The 17,808-nt window shown below is 37.4% G+C and overlaps 1 protein-coding gene across 1 annotated transcript in view; it reads left to right on the top strand.

Annotated features, from left to right (window-relative positions):
- LOC108534020 (uncharacterized) overlaps positions 1-10,536 on the top strand; it is a 269,309-nt gene extending 258,773 nt beyond the window's left edge. The window contains exon 3 of the mRNA XM_017879087.1: positions 10,216-10,536. The gene's annotated coding sequence lies outside the window, so the exon portion shown is untranslated. The remainder of the gene's footprint in view (positions 1-10,215) is intronic.
- Positions 10,537-17,808: the final 7,272 nt, after the last annotated feature.

Here is a 17,808-nt window from a genome sequence, read left to right as displayed (position 1 = left end):
ATGAAATTCTGGGTTGAAAATTCTTTTCTTTAAGAATGTTGAATATTGGCCCCTACTCTCTTCTGGCTTGTAGGGTTTCTGCAGAAAGATCTGCTGTTAGCCTGAAGGGCTCCCCGTTGTGGATAACCCAATCTTTTTCTCTGGCTGCCCTTAACATACTTCCTTCATTTCATCCTTGATGAATCTGATGACTTGTGTATGCTTCATGAAGTTCTTGTGCTGTGTTTTTCAGCTCCATCAGGTTATTTATGTTCTCCTCTAAACTGGTTATTCTAATTAGCAATTCCTCTAATCTGTTTCAAGGTTCTTAGTTTCCTCGCACTGGGTTAGAACATGCTCCTTTAGCTCAGAGCAGTTTGTTACTACCCACCTTCTGAAGTCTACTTCTGTCAGTTCGTCAAACTCATTCTCCATCCAGTTTTGTTCCCTTGCTGGTGAGGAGTTATGATCTTTTTGAGGAGAAGAGGTTTCTGGGTTTTGGAATTTTCAGCCTTTTTGCCCTGGTTTTTCCTCATCTTCATGGATTTATCTACCTTTGGTCTTTGTTGTTGGTGACTTTTGGACGGGGTTTCTGTGGATGTCCTTTTTGTTGATGTTAATGCTATTCCTTTCTCTTTGTTAGTTTTTCTTCTAACAGGCCCCTCTGCTGCAGATCTGCTGGAGTTAGCTGGAAGTCTTCTCTAGACCCTGCTTGCATGGGTGTCACCAGTGGAGGCTGCTGAACAACAAAGATTGCTGCCTGTTTCTTCCTCTGGAAGCTTTGTCCCAGAGGGGCACCCACCAGATGCCAGCCAGAGCCCTCCTATATGAGATATCTGCTGACCCCTGCTGGGAGATGTCTCCCAGTCCAGAGGCACCGGGGTCAGTGATCCACCTAAGGAGGCAGTCTGTCCCTTAGCAGAGCTAGAACACTGTACTGGGAGATCTGCTGCTGTCTGCAGAGCCAGCAGGCAGGAACGTTTAAGTCTGCTGAAGCTGTGCCCACAGCTGCCCCTTCCCCCAGGTGCTCTGTCCCAGGGTGATGGGAGTTTTATCTATCAGCCTCTGACTGGGGCTGCTGTCTTTCTTTCAGAGATTCTCTGCCCATAGAGGAGGAATCTAGAGAGGTCTCTTTTTCCTTTTAATAAAGTGTTTTATGGAGTTTTCGGAGCATGCTCATATTCATCTCATTTGATCTTTACAACATCTCAGTGAAGTAAGTTAGTCAAGGTTCTCACTTCCATTTTTAGATAAGGGACACATGGTTCTTGGGGAGTTGAGTGGGATGGGGGCCCAAGGTTTTGACTCTAAGCCCTATGCTTTTTTTTTTTTTTCATTATAGTGCAATGATAGTTTAGGCCTCAGTTTCCTTACTTTAAACCAATGATAAATATACCTAGTTTGCCAACTTATCAAGTTGTAGGAATGACAAGACATTGTTGAGTTTAAAGAACTATGACTAATCAAAGCCATATGTAATTGTGAAATAATTTTCTTGCTTTCGTCAAATTCAAGGGATCATTTTTTCCAGATCAAAAAGTCTTCCTCTACTTTCTTCAATAGAAAATGGCCAAAACTGATGCATGTGTACAGAGTTCTGGAATTCCCCATGTGACAACATTTAGGAATAAACTCTCTTAAAGAAAAAATGGAAGGTCATTAAAAAGCAACCAAATAGTAAATCAGATTTGACTTTCTACAGATACTGTGATCATATTTATTTTTTAATAATGAATGATTGGTTTGCTTGAATGTAGTTCTATTTTCTCACTCATTGATAAATATGGCCCTCTTACTTTTGAATTAGTTCTGCTATATAGGACTATGATTTTAAGAACAGAAGTACAAAATAAACAGATATTTTATATTCCAAAATTGGTTATGACCAGAGCCTTGTTTTCAAAATATAGAGCATAAATTAGAGAAATTTTCCAGTAAAGGACCAGAAATATGGTCTCTGTCAAGAATTATCATCTCTGCCATTGCAGAGTGTAAAAATAGCCATGAGAAATATATGAGTGAATGGGCGTGTTCCAAAAAAGCTTTATTTATGAACACTAAAATGTGAATTTCATAAAATTTTCATATGTAATGAAATACTATTTATTTTTTCAACCACTTAAAAATGGAAAAACCATTCTTATGATCATACAAAAACAGATGATGGGCTGGATTTGGCTCATGGGCCATGTTCAACACCAAATTAAAGCACCAAACACTCATTGCTGCTGGAGACACTGCTCAGTTCCAGTGATTCTTGGAGCTGGAAAAGCATTTCTAGGGAGTTTTTTCTCACAACACAAATTTTCAGCACTGATGTCAGCAAAAGCAATACCTTTAAAGTAGGGGTCTAGAAGTTATCTTGTCGTAAGAAAAGTAGAAGTATTTCCTTGTCAGTAAGTTAGAGATCCTGGCTTTACTTTCAAAAGAGAAAGATTATTGAGCATAATTTGGCATAGAGCTGGCAAAATCTTGGAGCCAAGGCTTTAACAATCTCACAGGGTTTAGTGCATTTCCACTCTCGATTTCATCCTCAATAAGTTTCTGTTGAATTGGAATTCCCATGAAGTTCCTAAGTTTTTGCTTATAATGTAGAATGAAGTGAATATAGACTATAATTGTCTGTTTAGAAGAGAAAGTGTTAATGAGCCTTTTACTAGCACTCTTTACTGCCACTTTAAAAGATTAAGAAAGACTTAAATGACAGCGAGGTTTTACAAAAGTGCTGGCAGTAGGGCAAGGTGTGCACAATATCTAAATGATTAGCTATTATGAGCATGATAATACCCATGACTAAGCTAATTTGTGGCTATAAATTGGATATTTATGGAATCTGTTAAATTATTTCAGATCTCCAGTGTGTAATTGAATCACAATGAAGTAGCTAATTATTGCTATGTCCTATTATCTAAGAAGTTCAAACCCATTCCAAACTTCTTTGACTCACAGTCAATAGCATGACATTTTAGTACCTAACTTATCTTTGTGTTTTTTACGTGTGTTACTTTCATTTGTTCAACTACATCGCAAGTTTCTTTTGGGCAGGGTCATGTTACATAAATAGAAGCAACATGATGGTTAGGAGCAGGGCTGTAAACTCAGATTGCTAGGGTTCACATTTTGCTTTGGCATTTACTAGCAATGCAATCTGGAGCACATTACGTAGTCTCTCTTTGCTCTTAGTTTATTTATTTGCAAATAGCAATAATAATAAAGGTATCTACCTGACTGAGTTGGACTGCTGGGAGAGCTGAATGAATCAATGCATGTAGGCACTCAGAGCAGTTGCTAATGCACAGTGAGCCTTAGATAAATGCCAGTTAAAAATATGCCTTTGGGTCCTAGTCTGAGGCTATAAAATCCTATTTATAAGCTGATGATTTCTCCAGTCCTGATCTTTCCAGTGAACCCCACATAAGTTATCCACTTGGAATACTTACACATCTCCACTTGGAAATCAAATACACATCTCAAAAGTACCATGCCCACAAAACTCACTTGATTTATTTTCCACCCCAAACTTATTCTCCCTTAGTGTTTCCCATCCTGATATAAAGACCAGCTTTAGACTTCAGGCTAAAAAACAAATACAATCCCACAATCTCCATCTTTAACCTCTTTCTTTTTCACATATTTCATGTCCTCTCCATTAGCCTGTTCTGTGAGTTCTATAACATATATCTAAATCCAACTAACCCATCAGTTTGCCTGTCCTGCTAGTCTGTATCATAATGATCTCTTTCTTAGGCTATGCTTGCAGGCACCTCCTGACTGGTCTTCCTTCTGTCCACAATCCTCTACCATCTACTTCCCACACACTAGCCAGAGTGCTGCATGCATAGCACCCACACAGTTCCTGGTACATGGTGAGAATTCAATACATAAACTAAAGGGATGTTTGATTGGAATATTTGGAAACTAATTTATGTATAACCATATGATAGGCACTAAAAGAATTTGATTAAAAGTGATGTAAAATTCTCAGTGGTCTCTGCCTTTTAAAATTATCGAAATAAGTAATTCCTTTACAAGTGAAATCAGAAGAAGAAAGGAATGCGTAATTTGGAAGGTTTCTTCAAACTATAAAATTCCAACTATAAGAGTCCATGATTGGTTAAAAGCCATAAGGTTAAGAATGTGACAGATAATTCAACCTATTCCCAATTTTTTTTACGGGAATATTCTTGAAAAAGTACTGGATTGGGAAGCTTTTGTTTAACAAACTCTGCATTTGTACCAGAAAGGTTAATTTGTGAGTCCTGCACTTATACCGAACATATATACTTTATATTCATGCAGTTTGTCAGGACATATTATTTCATAAAAAAGAAAAGAAAACACCTTCCTTAATTAGATCTTTCAGAAGTTAAGGTAGAAAACAATTTGTGTCAAATTATGAATTTCCAAATATTTTCTTTCACAGTACTGCTCTAGCCTATAAATCTTTTATTCAATTATCTTTTAAAAGTTAAAGTGTTCAGTATAATTTTTTAATTGTGAAGTTTTCATTTTATGTATTTATTTTAAGATGATGTTTAAGTGTTTAGAGGCTTAGACCTAGGATGTTTTAAATATTAAGCCCTGATTCCTCTCATTTCTCTGTAGTGAATTTTGACCAGACTGAGACATATACTGCAAAGGATAGTTGCCAGAAATAACACCCAAAGGTATATTTTAAGCTGGCATTTATTGATGGCTAGAGAACAACGGGCTTGTTAGGTCATAGCATGCTGCTGAAGGCTGATAGGTCTATATCTCTTCCTGGGACACTTTCAGTTTGCAGCCCCTCTCCTATCTATCCCATTTTTTCTTCAGTGCCAGAGAGAGGTACATGATTTTTGTATCCAGAAAATTCAGAGACCCTTTTCTCTTGACTATAAGTAAGGAGACTATGAGTAGACATGGGGAAAATGAAAATTAAATGAAGAAAGAATGGAAAAGAGAAGGAGAAGATGATGGCCAGAAGAGGAAAGAAAAAGAAAAGGAAGAAAGAAAATAGATTAACTCTCAACTTCTGAAAAATATAGATAAAACGAATTATATGTTTGTGTGTATATACATATATGTGTGGTGTTTGTGTGTGTGTGTGCACACACAAGTAGCCTACCTCTGTCTGCCTAGAGACCTTGAAACAATGCCATATCTATAGCAAAGCATACACCTAGAACCCAGATGCTCTTGATCTGTAATCATAATCTCCACTAAAAGGAATCAGATCTAGGGCTTCTTGGAGAGACAGCTGCTTGTGGAATTTGGGAAGGAAAGAACAAGATAAGTCTGGAACATTTTGTGACAGAAAATAAGAAGATGTTCAAGGAATGACAGACCCATGTCAAAAGAACATAGAACCAGCTTGAAGAGACTTCCACTGGACAGATTTGAGAACTATTTCAGCATCAGAATATAACAACACAATAATAATTGCAATAATTACAGTCCATTATATAAAATAAGAATTCACAAGTCCATTCTTACATTAACTTTCAAAACACACAAATAGATAAGTGAAAGCTGCTTTTCTTGACAGTAGAGTGCCAACCAATTAATGTAGAAGAAATGGTGGATGCTAAAACTGGTGGATAAAATTTTGACAAGAACTGTTGTATTTGCATAGGCTTAAAGTATCCCAAACAAATTCTTAATTAATCACAAAGACAAAAAAACTTTTCAGTGGAAAAAGTGCTGTATACCAAAGTAAGTTTCGTTACTACTGGGCCCATGAACATCAAATATTTCCAGATATGATCAAGAGAAGGACAAGCCATCACTTCCACAGAAGTGTTGCCAAAGTCAATCACCTGAATTTAATCATGAGGAAACATCAACCAAACCTAAAGCAAGAAGCATTCTATGAAGTAATTGACAAGTACCCTTCAAAATTGTCAAGGTCAAAAAGGATTAAAAGACAGAGGAAAGCTTCCAGATGTAAGGAAATTAAAGAGATTTGACAACTAAATAAAATATATGTTCCTCGGTTGGATCCTCAACCTAAGGAAAAAAATGACTGTAAAGAACATTATTGGAACAACTGAAAAAATTTGCATATGAATTGTGGATTGATATCTTAGTATCTGTGGGCTGCAGAACCAGATACCATATTCTGGGTCGTTTAAACAACAGAAATTTATTTTTTCACAATTCTGGAGGCTAAAAGTCTAAGATTAGAGTGTCGCATGGTTGTTTTTTGAGGAGGGCTCTTCCTTTGGGTTACAGACAGCCACCATCTTGCTGTGTGCTCACATGACCTCTTCTTTGTATGCACAGGCACACACACACACACACACACACACACACACACACGAGGAGAGAGAAAGAGAGAGCAAGAGCAAGAGAGAGTCCTGGTTCACCAATCTCATTGGACGAGGGCCTCATCCTCATAATCTCATCTAAGCCTAATAACCTCCCAAAGGCCCCATGTCCAAACACCATCACATTGAGGGTTAGTACTTCAACATATGAATCTGTGTGGGGGACACAAGCATTCAGTACATAATCTTCAGGTATCAAAGTTAAGTTTCTTGATTGTGATAACTTTGCAGGCGTTCTGTAAAAGAATGTCCTTGCTCTTAAGAAAATCACCCTAACATTTTTAGGGTTAAAGAAACATATTGACTCCGGGTTACTATCAAATGGTTCAGAAAAAAATGTACATATACATACACAAATAGAAAAAAAGAAATTAGGCAAAATGTAAATACTTGTAGAATCTGGGTAATGAGTGTAATGGGATTTCCTTGTACATCAAACTAAAAGATACAAAAAATTTTATTCAAAAGGATTCTTGGAGCTCCAAGGTAGATTCTTATTATCCTTCATTAATCAACCTATTACTACTTATCCAGGGAGTTAGCAAGCTTTCTCCATTTTACTTAATCTTCTTTCTGAAAATGGTAATTAATCTTCTGGCTTTCAAAAAATAAAAATCTGAAAGTCCTCAGGTTCTCAGCATCTGTAACATTAGTTTAACATGAGTAATGCAACATTTTTATAAGATATAATTTAACAGAAAAAATACGAAGTCCTGTATTTGAATTTTAAAAAATCAATTGTTTTGGAACAAAATTAAAGATAGCTAAGAACTGCTCACCTGAAAAATCAGAGTTGATAAACAAATGCAATATAAAATATTAAAACGTATATGTAATTGTACATGTGAATGTACATACATGTAATTGTATATGTGAATGTAATTAAACTTAGTAACAATTTTTGGATCTTCTTTTAAAGGCATCAGTTAGTACTTAACAATATTTCTTATTATTATTATTATTTTTTATTATACTTGAAGTTCTAGGGTACATGTGCAGTAACGTGCAGGTTTGATACTATGTATATTGTGCCATGTCTTGTGTGTGCTGCACCCAATCAACTCGTCTGCACCCATCCGATTCATACATTTATATCAGGTATAACTCCAATTGCAATCCCTCCCCCTTCCCCCTCCCCATGATAGGCCCTGATGTGTGATGTTCCCTTCCCAAGTCCAAGTGATTCATTGTTTCAGTTCCCACCTATGATTGAGAACATGCGGTGTTTGGGTTTTCTGGTTCTTTTGATAGTTTGCTAAGAAAGATGGTTCCAGCTGCATCATGTCCCTAAAAAGGACGCAAAATCATCCTTTTTTATGGCTGGCATAGGTATCTCCATGTTATATGTGCCACATTTTCTTAATCCAGTCTGTCACAGATGGACATTTGGGTTGATTCAAGTCTTTGCTATTGTGAATAATGCCACAATAAACATACGTGTGCATGATGTCTTTAAGCAGGATGATTTATAATCCTTTTGGGTATTATAACCCAGTAGTGGGCAGGCTGGGTCATATCTGGTACATTCTAGTTCTAGATCCTGAGAAATTGCCAATACTTGTTTTCCATAATGGTATGAACTAGTTTACAACCTCCTACAATCAGTGTAAAAGTTGTTCCTATTTCTCACAATCCTCTCCAACACCTGTTGTTCCTGACTTTTTAAGTGATTGCAATTCTAACTGGTGTGAGTATGATATTCTCATTGGTGGTTTTGATTTGCATTTCTCTGATGGGGAGTGATGGATGAGCATTTGCATGTGTCTGTTGGCTGTATAGAATGTCTTCTTCTTGGAGAAAGTTCTGTTCAATATCCTTTGCACCTTTTTGATGGGTTGTTTGTTTTTTTCTTGTAAATTTGTTTGAGTTCTTTGTAGATTCCTGGATATTAGCCCTTTTTCGATAAGTAGATTGCAAAAATGTTCTCCCATTCTGTAGGTTTGCCTGTTCACTCTGATGGTAGTTTTCTTTGCTGTGCAGAAGCTCCTTTACCATTAATTAGGTCCTATTTGTCAATTTGGCTTTTGCTGCATTCCTTTGGTGTTTTAGACATGAAGTCCTTGCCCATGCCTTATGTCCTGACGGGTACTAACCTAGGTTTTCTTCTAGTGGTTTTTATGGTATTAGGTCTGGACAATTTAAGTCTCTAATCCATCTTGAATTAATCTCATATAAGAGTTAAGGAAAGGATCCAGTTTCAGATTTCTATTATGGCTAGCCAATTTCCAGCACCATTTATTAAATAGGGAATCCTTTCGTCCATTTCTTGTTTCTCTCAGGTTTGTCAAAGATCAGATGGTGTAGATGTGTGGTATTATTTACTGAGGAGCTCTGTTCTGTTTCCATTGGTCTATATCTCTGTTTATAGGTTACAGGTACCATGTGTTTGATTACTGTAGCCTTGTAGTATAGTTTGAAGTCAGGTAGCGTGACGCCTCCAGCTTTGTCCTTGTTTAGTCTTAATGTGATTATTCACATATTTCCATTTTCCTTGAAAATGTAATTCTTAATAAAGCACCTTTCTTCCAAAATATAAACATTTTTTTCTCTTTCTGTAGAAAACAATAACATACAACAATAGGGGCTTACTTTCACCTTTTTTCAAAATCTTAATGACTTAAAAAATTCCGTAGGTTTATTTTCTATGCGTTTTCAAAATACGTGAACTTGAAATAACAAGAATATATGTATTCACATTTTCTATTTCACATAAATGTTTTGGGTCTTAAAAGCATAGAATATATGTATTAAATGAAATATTTGTATAAGTGACAGATAATCATGTTTATGCCCACACATGGTGGACTACTTGAAAAGATTGATTCCTCCCTAGGAGAAGAAATGAATGATCATTCTAGATTTTCCCTTAAGTTAATAGTTGCAAATACAATTCTCCCTTGTATTGTCCTGAGGGCCTGAATGCTATGCACTCAGTGCAGGGTTAGCTATTGAGGAGGTTTGGCAAATAGTGAGCTACTTTTTGAATTTAGTGTTGAAAATGATCTCATCTACCCCGAATATGGCCTATAGTTGCATTCCTCTCCAAATCTCCTTGCAACAGACAGAGTTTTATTTCATGGGTTTGAGACCTTGGGGAGTTAAATACAGAAGGAGACACAGTGAAAATTAGACACGGGGGAGGGTATCCACAAATGGCAGGATGGGTGGATGTGACAATAGTGTGAAGTGTGTGAACAGCAAAAGGACAATTCAGAATGTCCAGGCTGGCCAGGAGGAACCCAGTGAAGAAAAGTAGAGGTGGAATTTGTGCAGGGTTTGCCCTACTAAAGGGCTTGTGTAACAGAGACACCCCACATCCAGCAACCTTTGTGCTTTCATGAATCATGTAGTCAGATGCTACCACTCATGAAGCATTGGCACCGTTGTAAATACATTGCCTACTGTGCATGATGCTTTGCTAAAACATCATGTGCCTCGCAGAAGTAGTATTTTATCTTTAAAATGCCTGTCCTATCAACTTTTTCTCTTTAAACTTCCTATCACATCTTAAAATTTTTGCTACCATCTTTATTAGGCATAAATATCAAAGTTATACCTGCCTTATAAAAATATTGAACAGTTGTTCTTGGCTTTTAATACCCGGAGACAATTTAAAGAGCATCGGGACTATCTGGTCTTGTTTTTGCTTGTCAAATCATAATTGTATAAATTTATGAGATGTAATGTGATATTTTGATGTCTACATACAATATGGGATGATTAAATCAAGCTAATTAACATATCTAGCACCTCATTTACTTGTCCTTTTTTATGGTGAGACATTTAAAATTTATCCTGTTATTATTTTGAAATACTATATACAAGACATTCTTCTTGACTATAGTCACCGCGCTATGCAATAGATCTCAAACCCCGTTTCGCCTGTCTATCTGAAACTATGTAACCCATTTTCCTTCTATTTTTGCAGATACTTCTCCCCTGGACCTTGTTCCCAGGCTCCGTCTGAAGCTGAACACTCTGCATGATCTCCCTGCCACCGCAGCAAGCTATGAAGTTCATTACACATGCAGGTAGCAGACAGTACAGCTCTGCTTCCCTTTCTGAGCACCTAGGGTAGCCTGCAATTATTCAGTGTGCCAGCCTGTTTCCAAGCCTACAATGTATAGTCCCTCTAGTACATACTCATTTTTTTTTCTCAGAGAGCCAAGTAGAGACATAGGCAGTTTTCTTCTCAAAATGTGCCAGAAATTCCAAAACAATCTCAAGGCATTAAAGGCTATGTGCAGAATAGCAGTTGTAGAGTCCCTCCTTTGCAGAACCTTGTACTTCAGCCTACCAGCATTTCCTTGCTGCTTCTCTTCTTGACCCTCATCCTCTTGCACAGACCACTGGATTTTACTGCACTCACATACTTGTGTACTTCTTTCTAACAGCTGACTGAAATCCTTCCTACATTTTCAGGGTAGTGGGGAGAAAGTTTTTCTCAGGAAACATTGTAGGGAAGCTGGCAGGGGACAGTAATATATATGGGGAGGGTCACATTCTATTATTCATGGGTTTCTGTGGTCACAGGGAGTCAGGGCTGATTGGAAATGGAAAGAAACAAGTTCATGTTAACACAGCTGAGTGCAAGGCTATGGCCTAAAGACCTGAGATGCTCCAGGAATAGGTTCAGGATGCTTCCTTTTTGTCTTCTGATGAAACCAAAATCTACCATTTCTGTTTGAGAGTTTTGGGAAAGAGATGGCAGGTGAGGAGGTTAGGGCATAGAGGTATGAATACTGCCACTATGAACCCCAAAGCACATTTGCCATGATTGGTCTAAAAATAAGATAATAATCCAAATGTAGCTAAATATAGACTACTATCTAGTTTCTCTCTTTTACACTCTTTGGCTACCAGTGATCCTTTATGCCTGTCCCTTGGGGAACTTAGGAAGGACAAAGAAGAGACAAGAATCAGTGTAACATTTAAACAACAGTGCAACCGTGCTGTGACAGCCATCTCAACGTGATGTCCTAAGTAGCCAGTGTTTCCTTTGCAACACGACAATGGTAATCAAAGATGTTTTCTGGATGTTTGAAGCAAATGTGATTTTTATGCTCAGACCATCCCCCTGCCCTTAAGCCCCTACCATGGTTAAAAATTTTTTTTTCCTTTTTTTTTTGCTATGAATTTTCTACATGGAGATAGGTGAAATGAGACATTATTTTCTTCTTCTGTTTATTTTTTATGTTACACAATTTCAAAATGCTGGAAATTTTGTTGAAACACTACTCACTGCAGAGAATATAAGCTTGCATATCGAATTCTAAAATCCCCCTGTTGTGTGGCCTTGCTAAGAATGCAGGAGGGGAAGTTCTGTTGTGTGAAATCCCAGGGTTATGACAAGTTTGACAAGATGAGCTTGATTGACCTTACCTCATGTGGTCACACAGGCAAATCTACCATCGAGGTTCTCAAAAACAGATAAGGCACATGAGAAATGGCCCTCTAGAGATGAACACTGATTTGTTGTAACCTCAGTAGAAAACATAAATCGGGGAGATTTTAAAACATTGTTTAATGAGTAAAATAATGCGATGTGAAGAATGATGGGGTTTTATAATTCCTCTCTAAGCCCCACGGTAAAAATTACAAATCATCATTGTTCAGTAAAATTGGATGCATTTAAAAAAAATTCAACTGGAGCAGGAGGATGGGAAGAAGTAAGTGTATTCATTAAAATGTTTATTGGTGAGCTGTGGCTGTTTTTCATGAGCCACTGACATCTATTCTAATACACAGACAAAGAAAATCCTCAAAGGCAATGCTCAATGAAATCTTGGCAATATTTTTCACTTAGGAAGGATTAATTTCTATGAAGGAAAGCTTTTTAGAAACATGAAATAATGAGCTCTAAATGTATGTCCTTGTCAGGCACATTAGCACAAATGGCTTGGACTATTTCCTAGAGGAAATTAGATGCTTGGTGGGATGCAGGAGTAGAAGGAGTACATTTTGATTGGAGTCAAGATTGGGAAAAAATGATTGGGATTTAGGATTGGGTGAAGGTGAACCTGAATGATCCTCAACTAACAAGCCTGGGTCAAAGACTGTGATCTGTGGAGAGAATAAACTGCAAAGGAGAAGCAACTAGAGACCAGCGTTGTATAAACCCTCCTGTCCAGGATACAGCTAATTTCTCTGCCTGCTGAATTACAGCCTAAAAATGCAAATTCAGTTATTTGCAAGCTATGTTTCCCAGTCAAAATACTAAAACCCAATTCTATGATTACAAAGAAAGGGAGAAAGACAGAGGTTGACTTTTGGCATCTAAAACACATGTCTCCCACTACTCAATTGTGACTGCTCAGAGAGAACAACTCTCTGTCAATGGAAACTGAGAGGTTGTGAGAAAAATAATGTGATGATGGGCAACAAGATGGCAGAAAGGAGGAGAGCAGTTCATAGAGATAAGAAGTGATCAGAGAAAAGAAAAACAAGAATTCAATCGTTTCCAAATGTCTTGTCTGTTTCTTCTTTTATGATGGCTCCTCTCCACCTACCCTTCCATGATTGCTGTAGGTATACACATAGAGTATTTTAATTTGTGAACATCTGTTCATCTGATTTGAATTCCATATTCTCTAAGGGAAATTCTGTGATGCAATGAGCATAAAATGAGTTGCAGAACCATTAGTAGCAACAAAGGTGGGGAGGGGGTCTCTTACCTGAGGTGCTGCTTTGAAAACATCTTCTAATATTCTTGGCTTTCCTAACGAAGTGCTATCACCTCTGCAGATGGTAAAATTATGTATGTATTTTGTGGAATTCCCTTAGCAAGGACACTTTCATTGGGGGAGTTTAATAAGAATGATATTCTTTGGTGAAAAAAAAAACACTGGCTACTTATGATATCACATTGAGATGGCTATAGCACGATTGCAGTGTTGTTTGAATGTTACATTGATTTTTGTCTCTTCTCTGTCCTTCCTAAGTCCCCTGAGGGATAGGCAAAAAGGATTGCTGGTAGCCTTTCCCCACTGCAACCTGTAAATTTAATTCAATAGGATCTCACTGAAATCTGAACATTTAAGTCCAAGTAAATATCACCTGAAAGTTGTTTTTAAAGGGCTACATGAATTTTAAATTATGCTAAAAGATTGAGAATCATAATGAAGAAACATGTTTTTAAGGGAGATTTAAAAGGAGGAAACATTTTATAGTCCAACTCTAAACTCCTGCCCTTCTCCATAGTCAACACATTTACCAAAAGCCAGAAGCATACGTAATTTCTACTAATTTTCAGGGAAAAAATAAAAATTCATACTACAGTTATATAACTTATTATCTAAATTTGGACATTTAAAAAAATATAAATGGGAATTTTTAAAACATCTATTAAAACAACAGGCATAACCTAGAACTGTCCTAAGCAAACTAGATAACTAGAAGTATAGCCGCCCTACTTACCTTCATCCTATAGATGTGCACAGTTAGTACTGGAACCATTGCTACAAATCCTTCTCCAGCTTGGTGGAGAAATCACTATGGAACTGGCACATTGCTGCTGAGTCATCCTCTCCTTCACTTCATAACTCATCATCTAAATGTGTTTCTATATTTTCAGAAAGTTGAGGCTCAGGAAAAGTAAGCAACTTTCTCTCCACCTCACAGCAACCTATGCACTATACTTCCCTTATCTTTTATAACTGTCCATCCTATAGTTTCTAGATCCTCAGGAATGTTCCCCATGGCTCCCCTGACATGAATTATGACATCACTAACACTTCCAGGGATGTAGTTTGAAGAGTATATTTTTTTTCCCCTAGCACTCAGTACTTACACTAAAAATTTCTAGATTTCAAGACCTGATCGTCTTGAGCACTCACATTCAGAGTGATCCTCAGCAATGAAGTTTTAATATTTCTTTCTTGATAATGGGAGATAAACTAAAAATGTGTTTCAGTATACTCACAGAGGTAAAGTCTTTTAACAAGCCCAAGTTAAGGAACTGTGGTTATCAACATTGTTTCTAGATGATGGCTTCTTTTTCTCCTTCTTGAATGGAGTTTAATGTTGTTAGTGTTCAGAGAGAAAGGTCTAACATTTAGGACTCTTGGCCCTGACAAACTTCCTTCCCTCAAGAGCAATGCCAGGAATAAACTTTTAAGAACAGAGGGGCAAACTAACAGTAAAGGCACAAGCGGCAATGCTTAAGCTGAGTCTTAAGGGACTGATTTTCCTCATCTTTAGAATCCTGCATAGACAGAGTTTCCACAGCATTTAGGAGAATATTGAAAACTGGGAGCTTCTGCAGGATGGGTGAGGAATTCGTGAGGACTGGCACTGAAGGAGCCTGAGTAACATGCTAAAGAGCTAGACTTTATTCTGTGTCCACTAGGGAATAACTGAAGAATGTTGAGCAAGAGAGAGAGAGAGATGTATATATAGTAAGCACCTTTTAAAAAGAAGTCAGGTGACTTTGAAGAGCTGGATTGTAGGGTGTAACATGATACCAGAAGAGTAGCTAGGAGGCTCTTGGAAATGCTTGGATAAGAGGACAGATCTGAGCTAAATATCTGACTGAGAAGATTGATAGAAATGCACGAATCAGCAAGAGATTCAGGTACTAAACTTATAGGTCTAGGTTTCTGCAATATATATGTGTGTGTGTGTGTGTGTATAAAATATAGAAACTATACAGAACCACTTAAAGAAGCACTGTATTACTGAAAATAGAAAAGGAGACGACTAGCAGATTTCTGGCTATGGAAACAGGGCAGTTGGTGGCATTTTAAACTGAGGTAAGGATTACTGAAGAAAGAGGGACTATTGGTAAGAAATGAGTAAAAATAGTAAGTTAAATATGAATGTATTTCATTTGTTCATACGACACTGGACACAGATGTCCAGAAACTTATTAGTAAGTGTCATCAAGTAAAATGCTCTTCACGAAATGCATGATAATACTAAGATTAAGAGGAATCAAGTAAATTTAGAAAGATCACCCAAAGTCTTACAGAGTTGGAATTGAAACACGAAGCTTCTGAGAGTCAACCCAGAAACTCTTTCTCTGAGTCAAAGCTTACTGTGTCTTGCTGTTGTTTATTTAGTTAGTTGAAAGAAAAGTTGGTTGACTTAATAACAGGATTTTAATTCCAGGAAGAATTTTGCTTGAGTGTTGCCTTTTTGCCTGAGTTATTGCTATGTATGCTAGCTGTGTTTCTGCATTAATTGCTTTTAGAAATTGTATAAATCCTGCTTTTGGAGCAAAATTCTATAAGAAGATGACACACCTCTGTGCTGTCACAGGATCCTGAGAGGGTTTCTAAAGGCTATTGCTGAAGGCAGTCATAATGTTCAGGTTGGGTGTCCCCATTTCCTCTTTTGTTTTATTCTGTTCAGCTGTGTTGGAATCAAGCAGAGGAAGTAACCCAAAGTGCATCTGGTTTAGAAGGATTCTCAAACTTCCCTCTCCAACATCTGCCTTGCGATGGGATCATTAAACAAAAGGTGACCTCACAAATAGCCCTTTGTCAAACAAGCAGCCTGTTTTTCTCGTGAGAAATGCCCTTTTGCCTAATGTGGGTGTTGAAACTGTCGCTCATCAAAAGTAAAGTGTCTGCCCCTCATGGGTGAGCACTAGTAATGGGAATGTGAGTAGTTCTGCAAAGTGAAAGCAGATGTTTGCAGAGAGGAGTCAACATTGAGAAAGTTTTTTAGGATCACATAAAAATATTGTTAATAAAATATTACTTTTTTAAGAAATAAAAAGTCCACAACTGATCTTTCAGGCTTCAGTGAGGGCTGTTTATAAGATTTCAAAGGGTATTTTTCACAGTTGTTTCCATCCCAATTATTCTAAAATGATACTTATTTAAAGTTATGGTGACTCAATGACATTTCTTTGGTTGTTTTGTTGTTTGAAGGTTATTAGAAAATGGCAACATCTTGGTATATTAGATTCAATTTTAGTCAGTGGTATATTTTCATAATCCCATTTTTATAAGTATCAAAACATGTTCTAGATATTTAGATTGATATCCAGACAGTGGCTTTGTTCAAGTTGGATGAGCCAAATAGGACTTGCACATTTTAAGATGTCGGTGTTGACTTTCACTTTGTAAGTCTCTTTGTCTTTGACTTTTGCCCATGAATTTCTGCTTAGCCAGAAAATATTGTGTGTTTGGTATTTTGTTGTTGTTTAGTTTTACTTTGTATTGTTGGCTATAGTTAAGACAAACCTAGATGTTCAATGTATAGCCTTATTGTTTTGGGGTAAATTCTTTGACTGAATCACTCCACATCAAATGCACAAACCTGTATATATCCACCCGGAAGCATGTCTCTACTTTAGAGTGATACAATCTTGACCTGTAACAAGTCTTTCTTTCCACTTGTGACATCAAGGTTATGAGTCCCACAATCACTTTAGTTGGTGGAGTTCTCCACAATGTGTTTCAGGGCCTGGTAGTTAGGACTATGTTCCTACATTAGCCTCTGTGAGTGGCATGCTTACTGAAATGTGCACCAGTGGCTCTGATCTCTTTAATCACATGAGGGAAGGGAAGGGGAGAGAGAGGAAAGGCTCTGTGATTATCTGATTCCCATGGAAGTTTTCCTTGTTTTGTTGCTGGAGCACTACAAGGCAAATGCTACTCACTTCTTTTAAGAAATCCCAGCTGCAGAGGAGCTGCTGACCACAACAGGGTCTGTTGCCAAAACACTCTACTGGAGTGCTGCTGTGGCCTAGAAATAGCTGCAAATAATGAGAAGTTCTCAGAAAAAAAGAAAAAAGAAAAATGAAAGCTCATGGAAATATTTTAAGATAAAAGGAGCCTTATCTGTGGTTATGTATATACAAACACAGTTTGTGGGTTTGGAGACCAAGGCCATACTTTTGTTCATACTGTTCAGGCTCCTTTGTTCTAGCTGGATTAGGAAAACTTTTTCTCTTGGCTTAGATGACATCAGGTCTTAATTGGTGGCTCTGTAGTATTTTATTTTAAAAATGCACAAACTATAAAAAGGTAAGCGGCACTTAATAATTTGGTTACTGTATTAGTCCATTCCCACATTGCTATAAAGAACTACCTGATTTTAGGTAATTTACAAAGAAACGAGGTTTAATTGGCAAACAGTTCCACAAGCTGTACAGGAAGTGTGGCTGGGGAGGCCTCAGGAAACTAACAATCATGGCAGAAGGCAAAATGGAAGCCAGCATGTCCTACCTGACTGGAGCAGGAAGAATAGAGAGAAAGGGGAGATGCTACACATTTTGCAACAACCAGATCTCAGGAGGACTCACTCACTGTCATGGGAAAAACAAGGGGAAAGTCCAGCCCTGTGGTCCAATCACCTCCCACCAGGTCCCCCCTCCAACATTGGGGATTATTATTCAACACGAGATTTGGGAGAGGACATAATTACAAACCATATCAGTTACTTTTTATAGAGAAGGTAAACTTTGGTATCATAGCTGTGGTTAGAATATACAGGTTGTTCAGTTGATTTGCTCTAATCCATGATGTTATATCTCTGTGTTGCTGGAAAAATTTCTTCAGATCTTGACCTG

This window comes from Rhinopithecus bieti, unplaced genomic scaffold, assembly GCF_001698545.2.
Source record: "Rhinopithecus bieti isolate Rb0 unplaced genomic scaffold, ASM169854v2 scaffold_11587, whole genome shotgun sequence".
In the NCBI taxonomy this organism is placed as follows: Eukaryota; Metazoa; Chordata; class Mammalia; order Primates; family Cercopithecidae; genus Rhinopithecus; species Rhinopithecus bieti.
The sequence above is the reverse complement of the archived record's forward strand: the minus strand, read 5'-3'. Positions and strand labels throughout refer to the sequence as shown.